This window comes from Schistocerca americana, chromosome 3 (assembly GCF_021461395.2).
Source record: "Schistocerca americana isolate TAMUIC-IGC-003095 chromosome 3, iqSchAmer2.1, whole genome shotgun sequence".
Classification (NCBI taxonomy): Eukaryota; Metazoa; Arthropoda; class Insecta; order Orthoptera; family Acrididae; genus Schistocerca; species Schistocerca americana.
The window spans coordinates 353,122,510-353,138,574 of record NC_060121.1 but is presented as its reverse complement, the minus strand read 5'-3'; positions in this window follow the sequence as shown (position 1 = coordinate 353,138,574).

Here is a 16,065-nt window from a genome sequence, read left to right as displayed (position 1 = left end):
TGATGTTGTTCTTTTCTTGGTGCTGAAGGACAAACGCCAGTAGGCATCCACTAGGGAATGGAGAATGTGTGTTGGGCAGCATGTCTGTCAGAAGCCACCACTGTGGAATGGTGTGCCAAGCCCCGTGTTGGTCGCTGTTTAACAGAAGACGCCGGTCTGAGAAGCCAGCCGCTTCCGTCACAGCGACCTCAGCTCGTGGTCTAGCAGTAGCGTTCTCGTTTCCCGCGCACGGGTCCCGTGTCGATTCCCGACGGGGTCAGGGATTTTCCCTGCCTCGAGATGGCTGAACGCTGTTGTGCCGTCTTCATCATCATCATCATCATTCAGTCGGAGGAAGGCAATGGCTACCCACATCCGCTAGGACCTTACCTAGCCGCCGGGTCTCCCGCATCGTTCCATACGGTCCTCGGAGTATGGGACCTCATCACCATTAGTCACAGCCAGATGGGAGACCCTCGAGCACCGCCCTATAGGTTCGACGCCTCGTGTCGAACAAGGATGAGCAGCAGGCTGTTCCGGACTTCTATACGCAACCGGGCATCTTTAGCCTGGTGCGTCGGTGGGATTATTGCCTCAGTGTTCACAGTGATTTTGCCTGACTGGCACAACGATTCTGGACTGTTCGGCCTCCGAACAGAAACTATTTCATCGCCGCTTATACAGTGAAACAGATTACAGTTGATAATAACTACCCTGATTTCATGGTTGACTGAGTGCAAAGGAAAAAAAAAATCAAGATTCGAATCACACTACAGAAGAAAAAGGTAAAATCATCTAGCATCCCATACAATGGCAATAAGCGCTAAATGTTGCAAGTATATTCAAAAATCACAAGATAAAACATTAAACTCTTTACATCCAATAAACTACAACATAAACTAAAGCTTAATGATTACTCATACTGAGATTCTTGAATATACTTAGTAATATGCCAGGAATGCCCGATGTCCTACTTACGAAAAACAGGCCGAATTTTCCGTACCAGGTACACAGAGCTCAATAGACCTTACACATGCAACACGTACGCAGTAGCCATTTGAAAACATAGAGGAAAATTTTATAGTACTCCACCCACCAAAAAGAAGTCGCAAAGTTTGTTGGTTCTAAGAACTGGAGATACACTCATGTCACAAAAAATGTGGAGACGAAGTGTTAAATGGAAATCTAGAAAGTGACTCAGTAATTTCTTCATGTGCTTCGATGGTATCACTAAGCAAACAAATAAAATAGTGATACACAGAAATTAGTACCTTTGCGAACAATATATAAGCAAATAATAATTTAGATAACATATCTGGCACACCCTCTGCATGACAGAATCGTCTATCGTACTTTGTTAAAAATCTATATCCTTCTCTCTACTGAATATATGTAAAATTAACCAAATTACGCAACAAAACTCAAGGACGGTAAAACATGCAATCTGAATTTCCTTTAATACTTGATGACTAGCTTCATGCCTAATCTCATTATCAATTCATCCAATAAGCTATGCAATAACATACATTACGACAGCCACATGGTAAACTAAGCTAAATGAATAAATTTCAGCCCTGCACTGCTTTATATTAAATACGTGTTTAACTAGAATGCACAGTCGTGTGGCTGTCGTACAGTACGTTATTTCATTGCTTATTGAATGATTTTATAATTAACTAGTTTAGAAGTTAGTCACCAAGTGCTAAGTGAAACTAAAATTGGACCTTTGACTGTTCTATGCACTTTATTGCATAATTTGCTTAACCAGAATAGTTGCTGATATTACGTCTACCAGAATTCTGGAAATTAGTAGCATATATGGAAAATTATCTTTGTGATGGATTTTTTGTACGTTTGCTGTTTTCAAAGTGTACTGTGCACTGTAAATTGTGTAACTGATGGTTATTATTATTTAATTTCTGCATGAATGGACTACAAGAAAACCGTAAGTGGAACTTTTATTTTCCAAATTCGCCATTAACTCTACGTAAAGATGTACCATTAATAACAAAATTGTGAGTGTTTGTTGCTTACAGTAAAGGTAACGCAACAGCGTCGCATCTCACACTTCGAAAAAATTACGCACAAAAGGCTTAATACCAAAAAAAAGCACTTGAAAAGAGGAATCATTTCCCGAAACAGGTTGTGCTAGATATAAAAGGAAATTATGACTTACAGCAGAAAATGTTATAATAGAGGCAAATATGCGTAAAGCTGTGTACAGCTTATCAACGGGTACAGCGTGATGTCGTCGTGGAAAATCTCTATCATTGGGTAATACTGGGTCGAAATCATAAAAACTGTCAAGTTAAAACGGTTATTCGCGTAACAGACGAAAGAAAAAAAAGAAAAAATCTGTCATTGCTTACATTTTGATTAACAATCAGCATTGCTAGCCGAAGACTTCCGACATAAGAAGTCACCCCTCATTCTGCCAACGGCCTTGTCAAAAGGGCGGAGGAGCGGAAAGAGGTTCATGGGTGGGATATTGCCCCTAAAGGAGGAAGAATCAGCAATGATCAACATCATGAGGATGCAGAAGGTAATGAAAAGCACAGCATGATAGGACATCTCTTAAGACACAGGGAATGACTTCCATGGTAGTAGTGGGATCTGTAGAGGGCAAAAACTGTAGAGAAGGACAGAGATTGGAATACATGCAGGAAATGACTGAGGACATAGGTTGCAAGTTCTACTCTGAGATGAAGAGATTGGCCCAGCAGAGGAATTCGTGGCGGGCCGCTTCAAAGCAGTCAGAAGACTGATGGCGGAAAAAAAAGGCGACAAACAAATGTGACTGAGTGGAAATATGATAACTAGTTACGTTTTCTTTCGAACTGTTATCCAATAAGTGTTCCTGCGACACGTCTAATCAGTTCCTCATGCGGAAGTGGATGAGTTAAACATCAGTATTGAAACCACCGCAGAACGAAAATCGTACGTTTTCGAACATGGTTTGGTGTTGAAAATATTCTGTACTCTCTCCCCTCTACAAGTCCTAGAAGTTGTTTAAAGGAAATTTCCAGACACTTGAATTGAATTGAAACCTAAGATTGTAGCTAAGCCATCTATCCACAATATTATTTCTTCCAAGAGCGCTAGAACAGCAAGATATACAGAAAACTGCTGTGAAGTTTGGGAGGTGGGAGATGAGGCACTGGCGGGAGTGAAGCTGTGAGGGTGGATCGTGAGTCGTATTTCGGTAGCTCAATCATTAGAACAACGGTCCGCGGAAGGTTCGAGTCCCGGTCTGGACATAGAGGTGGTATTTTAGGATGTTTCAAACCAGTGTTTACTTTTATGGGTAGCCTCCAATGAAACGGTCGTTTGGTTCTGGGTTTGATCTACAGAGTGCTTAAATTTTTAATAAAAGTCTTCATTATTGATAGCCAAAGTCCTGTGTCCTAACGGGTCACTCTCCTCCTCCCCAACATGCCTGGGAAACAAGGCGGGATTGCGAAAGTTGGAGTCAGAAACTGTCCCCATAAGATCGAAGACTAAGCACTGATCCATGGCATGAGGATGTAGAATGCAATAGAAACCACGGCATTAACGACGCTTAAGTGCTGTCTACAGTTGGTGAGGTATCATGTTTAGCGATTAGACATCCATTCGGATCTCCGGGAGGAGACTGTCAAGGGGAATGTAATCATGATAAAAAGATTCAATAATCTACGAAACGTTAACATTCTATGCGGAAAGCCAGATGTCTGAAAGTGGTAGGGATACTAGAAAATCTGAAAACCGAAATCCAATGGGCCAGTCTACTGTAGGTACAGAGGGCGCAATGAAGTGAAATGGAAAGAATGTAACGGTATCTAGTCAGACGAATATAGGTACAAGAAAGGAAACTCCAGAAAAACATTGAGTGACAAAACAAATCAACTAATGAATGAAAGAAGGAAGTACAAAATTCTGATAAGACAGGAATACGGTAATAAAAATATTTAGGAATGAAATAAGTAAGAAGTACAGGGAAGCTAAGACTAAATGGCTACAGGAAAAATTTGAGGAGTTTGAAAAATAAATGGCCGTCGGAAGGATTGGTTCAGGGTATAGAAAAGCTTAAACCACCTTCGAAAAAGCAGAAGTGTCAACACTTAGAATGCAGGAGGAATTAGGCTGTTAGTCGTAGAGGGCAGAGTCGATAGGTGGAAAACTTCATTAAAGATCTCTATGAGCTGGATGATCTATTTACTGGCGTGACAGGATCAGAAATCAAAGTCAATTTGGAAGACGTACGGGATTAAGTATTACAATCCGAGTTCGATAGAGCTTGAGAAGACTTGCGATCAAAGAAAAAGACAGGAATATTACCATCCCAATTCCGAAGGAAATTGAACGAAATGGCAACGAAACGACAATTCCAGTTAGTATACAGATTCAATAACAGTGGAGATAACCATCAGACTTTCAGAAGCTTAACATTAATATCATTCTGAAGAGTGTAAGGGCAAATAAGTGTGAGGATTATCACACAAATGCTGTCAAGAATAACATACCAAAGAGTGCAAAAGAAAACTGAGAATTTCGTAGGTGAAGACCGGTTTGGCTGTATGTAAGGTAGGGCACCAAAGAGGTAGTCACTTGTTAATGGAAGTAATATAACAGAAGACTCAAAACGTGTTCATAGGAATTGTCGATATCAAAGAATCGTTTGACAGTTTAAAATTGTGAAAGAAGTACAACTTTCTTATGAAAACAGGTGTAAGCAATAGCCTAAGGCCGGTAATATACAGTACATACAAGTACAAGGAAATAAATTTAAGAGTGATGTAAGACAGGGATGCAGTCTTTCTCCTCTACAGTACAATATGTACATCGAAGAATAAATGACGTATTGAAAAGATATGTTCAGGAGATGAACTTAAATTGAAAATTAAAGAATATCACTGATTAGATTCGCTGGTTGATATTGGTCTTATCGTTGAAAGCGAGGAAGAATTAGAGGAAATACTGAATTAATTAAACAATGTACATAGAAAATAATATGTACTGAAAGCAAACAAAAGAAAGACGAAAGTAATGAGAAGTTGCAAAAATGTTATTAGCTGTAGACCTTATATCCAAATTGAGGACAATGAAATAGCGGAAGTGAGGGAATTCTACATATGAAGCAAAATTATGTATGTCGGACGAAGCAGGGAGGATACAAAAAGGAGGTAGCACAAGAAAAGGAATATTATTGGCCAAAATATATCTAGTAGTATCAAACATAGACCTTAACTTGAGGAATATGTTAATGAAAATGTACGTTTGGAGCACAGTATTGTACGAAAGTAGTATGGGAAAACCGGGAATGGAGATAATATGTGGTTTGGGATGTGTGCTTTAGAAGGATACTGAAATTAGGTGCACTAATAAGAAAATAATTTCTCCGCAGAACTGGTGAAGAATGAATTCCACTCCAGTGTCACCTCATCATCCCAGAGTAGCACTTGCAACCTACGTCGTCAATTATTTGCTGTATATATTTCAGTCTCTGTCATCCTCTACAATTTTTACTCACTACAGTTCCCTCTAACACAGTGGAAGTTATTTCGTGATGTCTTAACAGATGTCCTATCATCCTCTCCCTTCTTGTCAGTGTTTTCCATATATTTCTTCAAATGGTTCAAATGGTTCTGAGCGCTAGTCCCCTAGAACTGAGAACTACTTAAACCTAACTAACCTAAGGACATCACACACATCCATGACCGAGGCAGGATTCGAACCTGCTACCGTAGCAGCACCGCAGTTCCGGACTGAAGCGCCTAGAACAGCTTGGCCAGAGCGGCCGGCTATATTTCTTCTCTCTCAGACTCTGTGCAGAATCTCCTCATTCCTTACCTTAGCAGTCCACCTAATTTTCAACATTCTCCTGTAGCTCTGCATCTTAAAATGTTTCGATTCTCTACTTTTCCGGTTTTTCCACGGTCCATGTTTCACGACCATAAAACGCTGTGCTCTAAACGTACATTTTCAGAAATTTCTTCTTCAGGATTGTCAGACTTAATGTGAGTACCTAGTAAGCGTTCTCCCTATTCTAGTAGTGTAGAAGCTTCACGATAGCAAAAGCATTCATCTGCGTACTGCATGCGTCACTACTTGTTGGTCACCATGATGTCCAGAAAACTAGTACGTTGTCCACAATGCAAGGCACGTTTACTACTACCCACTTCTTGAGTTCTCTCTCCCCCAGACAGCGACCGCACTCCTTAAAGGGTTTTGGGCTACCCCTTTTAATACGAGAAATGTATGTACATAACATAGGAGTTCCACAAAGGGCTGATATAGGCGTTGTACTACAGGTAATTCTTCCAGGACTTGGTCGTACAACTTAGCGAGTGGCTGCAATATCTTATGAGACAAGGAAGCAAGGCTGACACGATTTGAGTTCACGTTCTGTACAATCAACAACTGATTCGGTTTAATAGCATCCCTTACTAATGTAATAATTATCAGCAATCAATCTCTGTAAATGTCGATAACGTTATTCAACAACCCTCTCATCATATGGTACCAACGCTCGCCTTGTAAGTTTAAACATTAAAAATTCTAACGCTGGAAATGTGTTATAGAATTTGTGAAGTCATAAGCATGTGGTCTGAGTGCTGACAATCTGACGAAGACAGCATTTTCCATCCGATGCGCATTGCTGAAGTGTATGAATGACGATTCAAGTGGTTGAATGCTTCCCATTATTACTGAATTGATTTGGTACACCTGGCACACATGGGCAGCTCCTTACACTCACCTGGATAAATTCTATGTTAGTTCCGTGCTTTCAGCTCGAAAGCATAATACATGATCAATTTAAATATGAGTCCGAAAAATTTGTTCACTTTAAGTTATTAAAGAAACTGACAGGTAAGGTTGTGGTACAACAAAATAATTGTCATTATTGAGAACCAATTTTCCGTCACTAGTAGAAAAACGTTAAAGTTGTAAAAACAGAGGAGGAAGAAGAAGAAGAAACAATATTCTCCTGAATAACCACCTCCTTCACTCTATTTTGATGTTGGACGGCGCTATGACTATTTGGGATAGTGCAATTGGCGTATGAAAATCACATTATAGAGCTGCTCACTTCATGAATCAGCAGCAAAACCACCTGAAAAGACCGGTGAAATACGGTCGCAATAATGCAAATTTTACAGTGCGATGGAACACTGCAATTCGAATAGTTTTATTCAGCTTCTAATTTCTCCAGCGGCAAGATCTTGGAACGTACTTGTCTGTCCTTACTCAAATATTGACTGAATAAAGCGGGGTATTTACTCATCTTATTTCAGAGGCTTGCAAACATTTGCTGCCCCTGCTCCTCCTCCTTTTGATCTGAAGTGCAGCTACAAACTACGTGAGGACAGAGGTAATGGCAGTCCTTTGCAGTGAAACTGCAGACCAAATGGACGAGGTTTCTGATGAAAGTTCTAGAGAAATGGAATACAGTCTTTGAAGAAAAGTCAGTGTTTTAATTTGATGAGACCATATCGACATCATTCAAAACATTTTGTAAAAATTATATCTTTACAGAAATTGCTTCTCATAAGTGCAATCTTATTCAGCATCTAAGGGCGATTCATCTACAAACAAATCTGAAGAGTCGATCCTTGAGACTACTGCATGGATTTATTTAGTTCAATTAGGTACTCTTGGCACCGAGTATCTAGCAAAAATCATGTTTTATGTTAAATCACAGACTTCCACAAAAACGATCGTGCGAGCTGTTTCGGAAAAAACGTCACTTCCACAGGTCAATTTCTAGTAAAGAAATGTCTTATTCTGAAATAAATGTTTACATCTGTATTGCTATTCTCGGCTGCCCGGGTGGAAATTCTTTACCCTGTTCTTCCCAGCACGTTACTCGACGTGCTATGCGCTACGAAACAGGACCCATCTTCTCAACGTCAGTTCTGCCTGTACCCTCACCTCCTGCTTTTCATACCAAGTCGCTCCTCCATGAAATGCGTGCCGAACACGACTGGAAGAAAGGATTTCGCAGTAAAAATTATCCATAACATGCAGGATCTTTCAAAACGAATATAAGGGCATTAAGGCTTAGTAGTATTTATTATATAAAATAGAAGCGCAAGGAAAACAGTTTTTCTTACAAGTGTTGAATGTTAGCGCCATGCGTTCACACATGGAGTCGATAAGCGAGTTCTTTCCAAAACTTGATGAGTGTGTCTGGAGTAACGCTATTTCTAAAGTCTCGTACATCAGTTGGTATCGGAGGCACATACACATGACGTTTTATGAATCCCCAAAGGTAAAAATAGCATGACGTCAGATCTTGTGTGAATGTGGAAGGCATGCAAAACAAGCTCTGATAACATGCCCATTGCGGCCAGTCCAGCGGCCACGTGCAACGTCGATAACGAATTGCGCACTGAGTTATGCCAGTGCGACGGGGCACTATGTCACTGCCAAATAAAGTTCTGTAATTTAGCTTTTTCCAATTGATAAGAGTCATAGTTCTAGCGCCTTAAGATAAGAAACACCAGTTAGAATTGCTTCACTGAAAATGAAAAGCCCATAAACTTTCCACCATTATATGGCACAAAAGCCATTCAATTCTGGGGATTCTCGTGGCAACTGTACCATCTTTTGGGGATTTGATGTGGCTCAGATGAGCATAAGTGTTCACATTTCCTCTTAGGTGAAATGTACACACATCACTAAAGAACGACACGATCCAAAAAGTCTTCATCGTCAATCAGCATCATTTCGTTTACAATATTGGTACGTAACTCTCAGTCTACAGGCCTTAAAGCCTGTAAAAACTTCAAACTGTAAGGACGGAGATGTAAGCGTCTCCTTAAAAATTTCTGTAGAGACGTCAATGGAACTGCTGTCACGAATCACTTTCGAACTGATTTCTTGGGGCTACGCGTGGAAGATTATCACTCGTTCAACACGTTCTTCAGCCACTCTCGGTCATTCCATACTCTCTCTTTTGCGCTCAGGTATAAAAACAATACTATCTTAGTTGCACTTTCATTGGGTGTATGAATTATAACTGTGAGCTGTATAAAGTATGATAAATTCTATCAAAGCCTTAAAACCCGTATACTCATGTTGAAATACCCTGTACACTGAGGAGTGAAAATACTATAACAATCCACTTAATAGTCTGTTGATCATCGTGAGGTAAACAATGTACACTATGTGATTCAAAGCATCCGGACATCTGGCTGAAAATGACTTGCAAATTCGTGGCACTCTCCATCGGTAATGCTGGAATTCAATATCGTGTTGGCCCACCCTTAGTCTTGATGACAGCTTCCATTCTCGCAGGCATACGTTCAGTAAGTTGCTGCAAGGTTTCTTGGGGAATGGCAGCCCATTCTTCACGGAGTGCTGCACTAAGGAGAGGTATCAATGTCGGTCGGTGAGACTTGGGACGAAGTCAGCGTTCCAAAACATCCCAAAGGTGTTCTATAGAATTCAGGTCAGGACTCTGTGCAGGCCAGTCCATTATAGGGATGTTATGGTCGGGTAACCACTTCGCAACAGGCTGTGCATTAAGAACAGGTGCTCGATCGTGTTGAAAGATGCAATTGCTCTTCAACAGTGGGAAGGAAGAAGGTGCTTAAAACATCAGTGTAGGCCTGTGCTGTGATAGTGCCACGCAAAACAACAAGTAGTGCAAGCCCCTCCATGAAAAACACGACCACACGATAACACCACTGCTTCCGAATGTTAGAGTTGGCACTACACAAGCTGGCAGGTGACGTTCACCGGGCATTCGCCATAACCACACCCTGCCATCGGATCGACACATTGTGTACCGTGATACGCTACTCCACACAACGTTTTTCCACTGTTCATTCGTCCAATTTTTACGTCTCTTACACCAAGCGAGGCGTCATTTGGCATTTACCGGTGTGATGTGTGACTTATGATCAGACGCTCGTCCATGAAATCCAAGTTTTCTCACCTCCCACCTTCGCAGTACTTGCAGTGGGTCCTGATACAGTTTGGAATTCCTATGTGATGGTCTGGATAGATGTCTGTCTCTTACACATTCGACCCTCTTCAACTGTCGGCGGTCTTTGTCAGTCAAAAGACGAGGTCAGCCTGTACGCTCTTGTGCAGTACGTGTCCCTTTACGTTTTCCACTTCACTATCACATCGCAAACAGTGGACCTAGGTATGTTCAGGAGTGCAGGAATCTCGCGTAACGTATTCCACAGCTGTCAAAGTGCCTTCATCATAAGTCACACTGAAAGGTAGGTGAATGTTCCCTCTAATGTTATATTCCCCAATCAGCCTTCATCAAAGACGTGGAGAATTTTTCGAGCAGCCATTCCCCTGGTTGACAGCTAATCTGTACATGACCATCGACCTGATAAGAAACGTGATTCACTATACTAGGAGACGCGTTTCCACTGGCGCACAGTCCAGTCGTCACGATCTCGTGTCCACTAAGATCACAATTGGCGAATTTTTTGTAATTTTTGTTACGGATTGAAAACCCATGAAGTAAAGATTGAACACGAAATCTTCTTTATTTGGACTGATAATAATAATAATAATAATAATAATAATAATAATAAGTTTATTTATAATTTCGGCTAACAAGCTAGCCATCTTCAGATCACAAAACACTGTTGATTACTGTTGATTCCATTACGGCTCCCCACATCGCTATAATCTGTCTTAAAATGACAACATCCAGACATGACATAGTTAAAAACAGCTTTTCATCCTTTGTGGCTACTGTAATCAAACGACAGTCGTAAAGAAATGGAGTTGTGCCTTATTGACATAGTTACTATTTTCAGCATCTTGGAACAGTGATCATATGTACGATTATCTCTGTTACGAGATGAAAATATAAATTCTGTCAGTTACTAAATGTTAACAGCCGAACGCCTTTGTTTTATAACTATTAGTTCAATAACGATGAAAAGCTGTTTATGATTGTGTCATGTATGGATGTTGTCATTTTAAGAAAGATTTTAACGATGTGTGAAGTCGTAATGCCACCAACAGGAATCTACAATGTCGTACGATCTCAAGATGGCTAGATTGTTACCCGTAATTAATAAATTTCCCGAGCAAAGAAGATTTCATGGGAGATATTGACTTCATGGATTTTCAATCCCTCACAAAAATAAAAAAATACAATAGGTCGCGCATTTCATGGTTGACAGTGGGAACAAGCTTGGTATCTGACGATGTATGCGGAGCAACATGTTCGACAGTGTGTGCTGAAGGGTGTACCCTGAAATAACGGTGCCTGCACCAGTCCTATAATCTGTCACCAGATTTTCCACAGATCGCCGCCTGTCGTGCTTTACAAAGCGGGGAATCCTGTGACTTCCACGTTCTATGGTGAGGCGTGGACGTCCAACACGTTGTCGCCTTCTAGTGCTTTCACCATTTCGTAAAACCAGTCTCTATAGTAACACGCGAACAGCTAGTCAGCTCCGCGATTTGCGAGATGCTCGTTCCCAGGAGCCAGGCCAAAACAATCTGACTATTCTTAAACCCGCTTATGTCTGTGGATTTTCCCAATTGAGGCCCGAATCGTCGATAGAATGAGTGCCCATTCTCCTCTGTTCAGCTGGGTCACAACAACCATCAGTTTGTGTGTGTGTGTGTGTGTGTGTGTGTGTGTGTGTATACTACAGTAGCCTACCCTAAAGTTACATATATACGATGGAGATGGAAGCACCTTTCTTTGAGCCACACCAAACGAGTGAGCGAATCAGAATGTTGTTACACTCTGAGAATTATTCATTGTATAATACCTGAAGAACATGCACGGCGGCAAATGCCTGTCCAGTTCATTACTCTGTTGTGGCGTGTTATTTTTTTCTTTTTTTTTTAAGCATATCCTTTCGGAAACTGTCTGTCAACCTGTCATTCCTGACGCTGTGGAGTTCTTCGGACTGAGAACAGTGTTACGACGAGAAACAATATTCGGCAAGTACCGATCATATAATTACCAGTTTTTTCATTTTCAAAGGAATTACTCCCTGGATCGCACTTTTTTACATCAAATGTTGTAATGCAGTGCGGATAATGAACACAAAACATCAACTCATTGCATTTTATAAGTGTGGCATAATCACCGAGTACCATCATTAATTTCATTTAAACTTTTGTGTTTCTCAAGTGTATTGTGGCTCCTAGTTTTCGTGGCAAACTCGCAGACACACTAAATTAAGCGGGCGCCGAAGTTTTGGAATGTATAATTAATGCGGTATTAACATAGATACTGAATGCTCCTACTCCTGTACGCTGTGAAAATTATAAGATGTGAACTATTACATTACTAGTAGAGCTACAAGTTTTCCTATGAATACGATTAGTCAGTTAATACCTTACTTGTTTCCGATGGGATACTGTTACAGAGCAAAATCTTATATAGATCTAACATTATTTCCGAGGAAATATTGAACCCAGAATACTAAAAAGCACCAGAAAAATATATTTATACAGTTAGTACGAAAATTTTTGAGTAACCTGAGACCGCTACCAAAGAAAATAAACAAAAAAAACACTGTCTGGGAAGAAAATGAAGCACCCAGGAGTGGAGCATGAACAGAAATGAACTTTCACGGGTTGAGAGGGCTTGTGAAGTCATTTCAGTTATTGTAATATCGAGTCAGTTTAATAAAGCTCTCGCCAGTCGCTCTCGCCAGTCTTGATTTCCTCGATGCTGGCGTTGTAACAGAGTTGACATCCGAGTTGCTCCAACACGTGTTCTGTCGGGGACGTATCTGGGGACCTTAATCGCCACGGAAGTACCATCAGGCTTTCAGTGAGCGGCTGCGTGGAAACTACTAGCCATACAGAAAATACACACATGTCGCTAAATAGGACGTGTCTCCAAAGTTGGAAGTCACATTACAGTTGCTTAAAATGGGTTGTTTGTAAGGTGGCAAACGTCAACATGTGCGTCCAGTTCAATGAACTGGCTGGGAGAATGGAACGACGGCAGCCCGATTTGGAATGATGTTCATTGGGTTGCCTATCTGTAGGCGCGAATTACTTCGTATGCGGCAGAAGGGAGCGGATGAGTTGTCTGAATGTTCTGACGTGCCTACCCCGCTCCGCAACTAGTTCACGGCACGTGTTACTCATAGAGACTTGGAGAGATACTCCATCCACTAATGTGTGTCATTATTCTGTATCTCTTATAGTTTTTACTCTTTCGTCTGCTGAAGGTTACTTTACAAATAATCCTTTGCTTCACATTGATGAAGGTAAAAGTTGACAGATGTAGAATACGTGTAGTATACTATAAATAAGGGAATGAAGAGGGAGACAATGACACAAAACGTTAGCATGCAGGACTTCTCCTCTATTGATCAACGTGTATCCAGAAGAACGAATGAAGGAACAAAAAGCTGGGTTCAGAAGTGTGATTACAATTCAAGATGAAAGGGTATTAGTGATAAGAGTCGTTACATTGATATCCTCACACAGCAGAAGAATTAAGCGTCTTTTAATGGAACGATCTCATAATGTTGATTGATACTAAACCACAGAATATCGATACGAATGGTCTGCTAGTAGAAATGAAGTAATCTGTAAACTTTAACATCAAAATTTCGGCGCAAATGGCTCGGAAGCTAGATTAAACATGAGGGACCGAGAAGTTGTGTAAAAGAAATAGATCAACACTGATAAAGAGCGCATTCTCGACCAAACGAAGTCTACTATTATCAAACATAAGCTGTAATTTGAGGAAGAAATCTCTGAGACTGTGTGCTTAGAGCATAGAATTGTATGTAAGTGACTCAAGGATTTTGGAAAAACCGAAAATAACTGAATAAGCTTTTGAGATTTGATGCTAGAGAAAGAGATAGAGAATTAAACCGTCGACAAAATGAATATATAGAAAATAGTGCCTGCAAGAAGAGACAGACTGCTAGTGCAACCTTTATACTATCTCTCAGTCCACAATCACCATTACAATGATGAGCCGAAACGTTATTACCACATTCTAATTAGCCTGTTTGTCCGTCTTTGGAACGGAACAGATCACTAATTTGAGTATCAGATATCCGACAGATATCCGCTTTACCAAGCGTGCGTACGCGGTGATGGCACCAGATAACGACACGGATGGGTTCCATATGATTTACATCAGGCGAATTTAGTCCCCGTGAAATCAACGTGAGTTTACTAAAATGCTCATTAGACCAATGTAGCACGGTTCTGGCTCCGGGGCACGGATATCTACACTACTGGCCATTAAAATTGCTACACCACGAAGATGACGTGCTACAGACGCGAAATTTAGCCGACAGGAAGAAGATGCTGTGATATGCAAATGATTAGCTTTTCAGAGCGTTCACACAAGATTGACGCCGGTGGTGACACCTACAACGTGCTGACATGAGGAAAGTTTCCAACCGATTTCTGATACACAAACAGCAGTTGACCGGCGTTGCCTGGTGAAACATGGTTGTGATTCCTCGTGTAAGGTGGAGAAATGCGTACCATCACGTTTCCGACTTTGATAAAGGTCGGATTGTAGCCTATCGCGAATTCGGTTCATCGTATCGTGACATTGTTGCTCGCGTTGGTCGAGATTCAATGACTATTAGCAGAATACGGTGGGTTCAGGAGGGTAATACGGAACGCCGTGCTGCATCCTGTCACGAACCGGCTCTACTGTGCAGGAAAAGTTAACTCCATAAGGACACCGTTACGGTGTGGCTAATGGCTGTAAAGTAATTTAGTAGAGCTGGCCATGATGTCTCCTTTGTTGATGCTGCTGTGTCTGCGCTGTCCTTGTGGCTTCTTGTTGTCTAGGCGATGATTCCTTGGCTGCTTTGGGTCCAAGAAAAAGGTGCGGGTTTTTTAATTATTACTGGACTATCGAAAAATGACGCAGTATTCCACGGTTTCTTTGTATCAAACACATTTACTGCAAGAACTATATGCACAACTACACTCAACCGCGGCCAACACACAAGTGGCCGAAAGCCCGTAGTAGACCAAAGATCACGGTCGTAAGCTACAAAGAACATACAATTCCAATATCGATTATTGATCGCAACACCTAACTTAGTATTATCTTAAGCAAAAGCTTTTATAACACGACTTTAGTGAATAATAAAATAAAGTGACGTCTATTAGTGTATCATAAAATAAAATGACGTCTATTCGTCAGTTCCATTACAATAGCCCCCCAAGAATTTTGTAAGTATGAACATGCGAACAAAATTCTGACAACAGAATAATGGAACTGCCAAGAATATGTTTTTAAATAAATTAAAATTTTTTAATAGGACTGTTTCCTTTGAGTTATGCTAACACTGAAATTGTTATACTTAGTAAAGGAAAACATACAATTTTTTAACCTTAGGGTAAATGAAATACGAAAGAAGATTCACAATTTTCACTTAGAAGAGTCCATAATGTTTTAGCACTTCACATGAGACCATTGAAAAACTGTAACTTTTAACTGCAGGCTTGTTTTATTTTCTTTAAGTGTCCACTTTTCACACTACTCACGGTCTGTCCCACATTGACCATCTGCACATAGGTGACGTCCGTTAAAAGGTCTGATTCCTGCTTGTCCTGCAGTGCATCTGTTTTCAAAGCTTAGCTGTTTGTATTGCTTTGTTGTCTATAATGCCATGTTATCTAAAAATCACATACAGAGATTACCTTTTGGTTACATAATGTTTATATGTAAGTACATGGTTAGGATACATAGTTAACCTTCTGGTAATGTTTATCTAGTGGGAGAAGTTTACAGTATCTGTCTGAGTAATACTACACAGATATGAACTGGTCAAAAAAGATTCTTTAAATACTAATAAATTCTATAAACATGTAATACAAATGCATTAACATATTGGGTGTAAAATATCTAGTCACAGAGACATTACTCCAGGGATAAAAAAGTTCAATTGTTCATTCCGAGGGTTCATATTCACAGTAAAAGTGCAAAGGTAGAATCATGGATGCAAGTTTTGGAATGGTATGTATATATCAAAATTAAAAAATATTACTGCCTTTGCATTTGCAGTGGTTGAGAGAGAAATATACAGTAATTCATGTGGTTTACTGAAAATGATTATCTCCTTGTAGAGTTGGACATTTCAAGCACTTAAGTGTGTAGTAATTAGG